The following is a 7,811-nucleotide window of genomic DNA, read 5'->3' on the forward strand; positions in this document are numbered from 1 at the left end:
AACGATCATATCTTGTGATATCTTCCCTCTGAGAAAAAAAAACTACTATTCAAAAATGTACTTTTACATACTTTTTTGTTAACTTAGGCTTTTGAAGATCCACATCCAATCCTGCCACAATGTAGGCACAATCATAGGCTAAATTTGTCAGGGTTATTTACCATCGAACTGTCCTCAACATTCTATGCTGACACACACACATGCACACACACACTGGCACAGACACATAACTTGACTTCACTTAGGAAGGTTATGTGATGCTTAAATCATTTGTCTTGCCACTAGTTCATCACAAGTAACCACTGTGTTTATTGCTGGTATGTGCTTAAATGGAGGGATAGTCTTATCCCATGGTAAAACATTTTTTTTTTTAAAAAGCCTGGCAGGTGATGTGAGATGTGAGCCAAACTGTGTTCACGAAAAGCAGCCGGCCTTTAATAACACAAAGCTGCCTCTGTACACAATTCTGCTTTTACACATGCTATCCCTTAACTTGGATTCATACCAAAAATCAAGCCTGGTTTCATAGGAAACAGTCAGAATGTTGATTCAGCATTTAGAATGATAATCTTATTTCATGTACACGCCTTGGCAAATCTGACAATTAAGTAAGCAGAAGTTTTCTTCACGGGACGGATTTGCTCATTTTATTATGTAGCAATGCACTTCACTTGGTCACATACACCCCCCCCCCCCCCTCTGTGCACAGTGATAGTTTTAAACAAGGAATTCTGTAAACACAGGGGTGGTCAAATACACCCCCCCCCCCCTTCCCTCTGTGCACAGTGATAGTTTTAAACAAGGAATTCTGTAAACACAGGGGTGGTCAAATACACCCCCCCCCCTTCCCTCTGTGCACAGTGATAGTTTTAAACAAGGAATTCTGTAAACACAGGGGTGGTCAAATACACCCCACCCCCCCCCCCCCCCCCTTCCCTCTGTGCACAGTGATAGTTTTAAACAAGGAATTCTGTAAACACAGGGGTGGTCAAATACACCCCCCCTTCCCTCTGTGCACAGTGATAGTTTCAAACAAGGAATTCTGTAAACACAGGGGTGGTCAAATACACACCCCCCCCCCCCCTTTCCCTCTGTGCACAGTGATAGTTTTAAACAAGGAATTCTGTAAACACAGGGGTGGTCAAATACACCCCCCCCCCCTTCCCTCTGTGCACAGTGATAGTTTTAAACAAGGAATTCTGCTGTAAACACAGGGGTGGTCAAATCCACCCCCCCCCCCCTTCTCTCTGTGCACAGTGATAGTTTTAAACAAGGAATTCTGTAAACACAGGGGTGGTCAAATACACCCCCCCCCCCCTTCCCTCTGTGAACAGTGATAGTTTTAAACAAGGAATTCTGTAAACACAGGGGTGGTCAAATACACCCCCCCCCCCCTTCCCTCTGTGCACAGTGATAGTTTTAAACAAGGAATTCTGTAAACACAGGGGTGGTCAAATACACCCCCCCTTCTTCCCTCTGTGCACAATGATAGTTTTAAACAAGGAATTCTGTAAACACAGGGGTGGTCAAATACACCCCCCCTTCCCTCTGTGCACAGTGATAGTTTTAAACAAGGAATTCTGTAAACACAGGGGTGGTCAAATACACCCCCCCCCCCCCTTCCCTCTGTGCATAGTGATAGTTTTAAACAAGGAATTCTGTAAACACAGGGGTGGTCAAATACACCCCCCCCCTTCCCTCTGTGCACAGTGATAGTTTTAAACAAGGAATTCTGTAAACACAGGGGTGGGACTCTCTTGTGATGAAAAAGGAGGAAATCCCTTTTTTTCCAGGGGGTTCGGGGGCATGTTACCCCGAATTTTGGTTAAATGGTACATTAAAATCTGTGCAATCTGACAAAAAAGACATTCTCCACACTCCCCAACCTCCCCCCCCCCCCCCCCCTCAAAATTACTATTAGTTATCAGGAGTTTTCAGTCAGCACAATTTAACTCTCAAGCCTCCAGTGTTCTGTTTCATCTCCACGTCACTCCAAATCATTCAGTCAACAAGTCATAGATATTGTAATGAAATGTGACGCGGAAAAATAGATTACTCCAGCAGAATTCGTAAGTTGTGTCCGCGGAAATCCGCGGAAAAGTCCCACCCCTGAAACAGCACTGCATGGTGCCTTTTCCAGAAATAAATTCATCAAAAAATGTCAACTCACAACAGCAAGAGTCAGTGTGTCGATTGTTCATATGTGACAAAGTTGAGGGATGAGCTTATCCTATCTTAAAGCCTGGCCAGAACTGAGACGGTGACGAGAAGTAGTGTGCCTATAATGACACAATGCTTTCTTCGTAACCAATTAGATTCAACATCTCAGATCTGGTCAGGCCTATACAAATGCCATCTCTCAACTTGGTCCATACAAAAATCATGAACCTGGCTTAATTCTGTACAGAGTGGGAATTTGTTTTTCTCTTTTTCGAAATCCAAAATAAGCAAAATCAGGTCTTAAAATCAATCAATCAATATGAGGTTTATATCGCGCGTATTCCGTGGGTACAGTTCTAAGAGCAGGGATTTATTTTATCTTTTTATTTTATGCAATTTATATCGTGCACATATTCAAGGCGCAGGGATTTATTTATGCCGTGTGAGATGGATTTTTTTTTACACAATACATCACGCATTCACATCGGCCAGAAGATCGCAGCCATTTCAGCGCATATCCTACTTTTCACGGCCTATTATTCCAAGTCACACGGGTATTTTGGTGGACATTTTTATCTATGCCTATACAATTTTGCCAGGAAAGACCCTTTTGTCAATCGTGAGATCTTTAACGTGCACACCCCAATGTAGTGTACATGAAGGGACCTCGGTTTTTCGTCTCATCCGAAAGACTAGCACTTGAACCCACCACCTAGGTTAGGGAAGGTGGGAGAAAATTGCTAACGCCCTGACCCAGGGTCGAACTCGCAACCTCTCGCTTCCGAGCGCAATTGCGTTACCACTCGGCCACCCAGTCCAAGTCCAAATGGAGCAAGTCTTAAAATGGGAGTGAATTTACAGATGTTATGAACAAGAAGTCTGCGAAAACAGGGTCATTAATAGGAAGGAGTCTTAGATTGGGGTGTCTTAAAAGGGGCAGGGGTGGAGGCCACTGTAATGACCATGAAATAATCAAAATAATACTATCAGTCATCTTATTCTCTACCAAATTTCTAGAGGTCAAGACAATGATACAGATTATTTACTTGTGTCACTGTTAGTGTCATTCTATGAATAACAGACCGATAGAAAGAGAGCTCTGTGTCTTGTACCTGGGTTCGTGCTCAGTTGCTTGAAAATTGACTTGTCAGAGGTTCTTCTTCAGCCTTACACCAGCCTACAGCGGTAGCTTCTACTTCACCAAACTTTGTTCTGAAACAAAACAAATAAAACACATCTTCAGGGTCAAGCATATGTATCAAATCATGATCACACAATTAAACCTTCTTCTTTGGTCAGTACTATTGAAGATTTGTTAATTGTTTCTTGTTCACAAAAGCACTAATCAAAAAATTGCTCCAGGGGCTTGCAACGCAGTACAATATATTACCTTACTGGGAGAATGCAAGTTTCCAGTACAAAGGACTTAACATTTCTTACATACTGCTTGACTAAAATCTTTACAAACATTGACTATATTCTATACAAGAAACACTTAACAAGGGTAAAAGGAGAAACAGAATCCGTTAGTCGCCTCTTACGACATGCTGGGGGGCATCGGGTAAATTCTTCCCCCTAACCCGCGGGGGGTTGTACAAGATAATGAAATAGAGTGAATTTTGAAGTGCATTCATAATTAAAGCCCAATCATGTGGTTTAACCTACCTAGTCTTGAAAAGCCTGTCCGAGGAAACAGATCAAGCACCCTTCCGCAGACCTTCCTGACGGAAGAGTCTTGGTTGTAACCGCTCACTTTCTAAAGTAGTCCATAAGCAGTTCCATGTGCCTATGTTATCACTGTAACCAGCTCCTTTGTGTACCTGTGATCTGGATGAGCTGCAACACATAAAACTTTCATATGAACACTATGTCAAGTATACCAGTTAGCATCCATCAAACACTGACTGACTGAGGAGCATCACAAGATCTGTTCTAAGGAGGTAACAACTATTGTCACAAAGTGTTTATGATACAGCTGCAGGCACATGGCACTGAGTGGTCAATTGGTGAGGGGGGGGGGGGGGGGGCAGAAGTTCTGCTCAGTCTTGTCTGCTGATACTACACTTTGTGGTGGTGTAAGGCAGGGAATCACACCCCAACCACTGGCCCCGCCCACCTGGTGTCGAGTGCCTGTGGATACATCAGTCCCAGTCATGGCTGGCCCCCGGTTGACAACTGCCATGTACGTCATGTACGGGTACATTTACTTTGCAGTACAGATTAGTTTTCAATAGCAATGACATCATGGACGCACACCTGCCCAACGCAGACAAGGACAGCAAAATCAGGGACCAAACGTGATAAAGAGTAACTAATCGTCACAAACATCAAAATGCTTTGCATTTCTTGACCAGATAACAATCATTTCTGGGCAATTGAAGATTATTATTCCACCTACAGGCTATCACCCCCATGGCTGTTACTTGTAACACATTTCATTTCTTAAAATATGTTTTGTAAAGTAATACTGTAGTTAATAGATTTCTCTGAAAGGCACATTCCTTCTCATGAAAACAATTTGGCTCACCGTCTAAGATCTGGTCAGGCTTTAAAATGGGATAAGACATGATCTCTTAACTTGTTCACATACCCACAATGAACGGTCTGGTTGCTCTCTGCGCCAAGTGCGATTGTGTTATGAATAAATGCTGTAAAAGCTACAACTGTACTAGCTCATTTAAAAAAAAAAATCACAAAATGTCATTTCACCACAGCAAGCAAACAGTGTGTTTATTTCTGGTATAGAACAGACACACACATACACACACATACACCAAAGCAACACAAAAGCCCAAAACATGCCTACCATCTAAATGAGGAATCCAGTTCCAACTGTCTTCTGCCAATATAACACTGCCAGAGACACCATGGTGTAGAAAGTCAGTTTAAAGAGAGACTACCTGAAAGAAAAATGATACAATAATAATAAAACACCCAGTGCAATAGACATACTTGCTCGTTAAAGGCTTACTTTACCATGTAAAAACATTTTGCTTCACAGTCTCAGATCTTGTCAGGCTTTTACTTGGGATAAGATCATCCCTCTACTTGGACGAATAGCAACATAGATCAGCTTGAATGCTCTCTGTGCAGAGTGGTTTTTGTTTGTTTGTTAAAGAATTAGTTTTGTTAACAACACTGGTACCTTTTTGTGAAAATATTTCATCACACATTTTAACTCACCACAGCAAGCAGTCACTGAATATATAATTTTTTGTATGTGGCCAAGATGAGGGATTCCAGAGCATAATATAACATTGATTTCTTCATGCCATCTGATTTGCAGTTGAATTCACAGGGCGAGAAAAATTCTAGACTGTCCTCAACATTCTATGCTGACTGTAAATTGTAATTATATAATACATCCACCCTAGCTAACTGGTACACTAATCACTTGCTCTGGCTTACTTCTTTTTCCAACATAATAAATCTGTTATTTGTACTTTAGCCTTTTGTGGTAAAATATTCTCATTACCACCAGTTGCACTCACAAGCTATTGCACTAGTGTATTTTGGAAATGATCAAAGGACTTACTTGTGTTCTACAACAGCACCATGTCAGTGTTGCGGGAAGAATGAGGCAGGGCTTGGTAATAACTGAGACCTGCAAGTAAACAGAACATATTTAGAATCCCAGCATGTGTTATAATTTGTGTATATTTATATTATAAGGTCTTACATTGCAATAACAAACACACACACACACATGCACACACTCATTCAATGTGCTCTATGTGCTAAGAATAAGAGTGATTGTTTAATGAATTAACGCTGAAGAAGCTACTAGTTGCTTAAACACATTCATAGCAAAATGTCACTTGATCACCACATCAAGCACACTGTATCTTCATTTCTGGTTGTATACATTGTATGCAAGTGGAGGGATGATCTTATTCCATGTAAAATCCTAGCTCAGCTGATCTCTCTCAACTTGGATTCATACCAAAAATCAGGAGCCTGGGTGTTTCTGTTCAGTGGGCATTTCCCTATTTGTTTTATTTGAATGCATTTCTTAAAAAGAACACTTCCTCTGCATAGCCGTCAGGATGTTGGTTCCACCTTTAGGAATGTGTCTTAGTGGACGGACAATCTTATTCCATGTACATGTTCCATTCCTTCGTGCATTATGTGATTCTACTGTATTTTAGTCATAAACAATGACCTTCATTCTAATAAGAAGAGACTATTACCTTTCACCTCGGACGTGTCAACTCATATTTTGCCGCTGAGTCGGTGGACAGTTGCTGGAAACCGAGTCCGTCGTCACACTTCGGGCTTTGGCAACTAAGTTCACTTTGCGGGTCTTTCCCCTTGTAACACCATACTTGTTCGATCACAGTTTCTTTGTTCATCGGCCGAAGCAGGCCCCTCCTTCGCTCCCGTCTCGGCCACAGTTTCCTCAGTGCAGTCGCTGAGTCGGGCATGAGAGCCCGCCCTTGAACGCACTCTCCCCTGTACCGCATAGTTTTAAACCTCCCCACCTTTTTAATCTCCCTGTTTGCCGGAGCTAACCACTATCGGTAACAGTGACTCAACCGCAGGACTCTGAGACGTTCGCAAGAACCCAGTCCTCTTCGGAAGAAGATGATGATCAAAGATGCATTGCCGACGCCGGCCATGTTGAATTAGTGAAAACCGAAACGTGGAAGCGAAACTAACTTATCTTCGGGAATCAATTAGGAAAACTATATGTGTAGTAGGTAGAAAAATGGCATTTAATGAGACAGATAAAACTCGGATCAAATGAGAAAGAAAGAACTATCCAAACTTGCAAGCACAGCCGCGGTAGTCCTAAGTACGTACTGAAGTTCCCGATCCATGTTTTAGTCTAACCAGCGCTGTCTCTAGTCTATAGATGCGCAACAGGATAAGAGATACCCTGAGGTTATAAGTGATACTCCCACATACGTTGCACAAGCATAGTTTAACGTTACCTTATGTACGGTCCAACCGGTGTGCAATGGGTGGAGAGAGAGGGAGAGAGAAAGAGAGAGAAAGAGAGAGAGAGGGAGGGAGAGAGAGGGAGAGCGAGAGAGAGAAAGAGATAGAAAGAGAGAGAGAGGGAGAGAGAAAGAGAGAGAGAGAGAGGGAGAGAGAGAGAGAGAGAGAAAGAGAGAAAGAGAGAGAGAGAGACAGAGTGAGAGAGAGAGACAGAGAGAGACGGAGAGAGACAGAGAGAGAAAAAGAGAGAGACAGAGAGAGAGAGACAGAGAGAGAGAGAGATGCCCCCGAATAAACCCCGCCAGCCCTTCCCCTTCCCTCCCTCTTTCTGTAGGGTACAATACTCCCCCCCCCCCGCAGAGACCAGGTAACATGCGTCAACCATGACCAGGTGTGGTTTAGCGCAGTTACCTGTTGGCCGCTCCTTGTTAGATCTCGGTACCGACAAATATCTCACCTGCCGCTGACCTCTCGCTTTTCATGGAACGAGGATTACGCTACACTGAGCGCTGCCCGTGCAACACTGTGAAAGCTTTTTGGCGGGGGTGGGATGGGTCGCTGTGGGGAGGGATGGGTCGCTGTGGGGAGGGATGGGTCGCTGTGGGGAGGGGTGCGAATGTTGGGTGAGGGGGGTGGAGGATATGAGGGGGGAGGGCATGTGGGTGTTTTTGTGTGTGTTTGTGTGTGAGTATATATATATATATATATAT

At 43.1% G+C, this 7,811-nt stretch overlaps 1 long non-coding RNA gene across 1 annotated transcript; it reads right to left on the reverse strand.

The window, feature by feature from the left end:
* Window positions 1-1,632: 1,632 nt before the first annotated feature.
* LOC138978795 (uncharacterized) lies at window positions 1,633-7,123 on the reverse strand. The gene is made up of 5 exons (XR_011459806.1): window positions 6,351-7,123; window positions 5,696-5,764; window positions 4,967-5,060; window positions 3,826-3,996; window positions 1,633-3,372 (listed from the first exon to the last, which is right to left on the reverse strand). It is a non-coding gene; the product is annotated as an uncharacterized lncRNA (long non-coding RNA).
* Between the last annotated feature and the right edge of the window lie 688 nt (window positions 7,124-7,811).

This window comes from Littorina saxatilis, linkage group LG10, assembly GCF_037325665.1.
Source record: "Littorina saxatilis isolate snail1 linkage group LG10, US_GU_Lsax_2.0, whole genome shotgun sequence".
Classification (NCBI taxonomy): Eukaryota; Metazoa; Mollusca; class Gastropoda; order Littorinimorpha; family Littorinidae; genus Littorina; species Littorina saxatilis.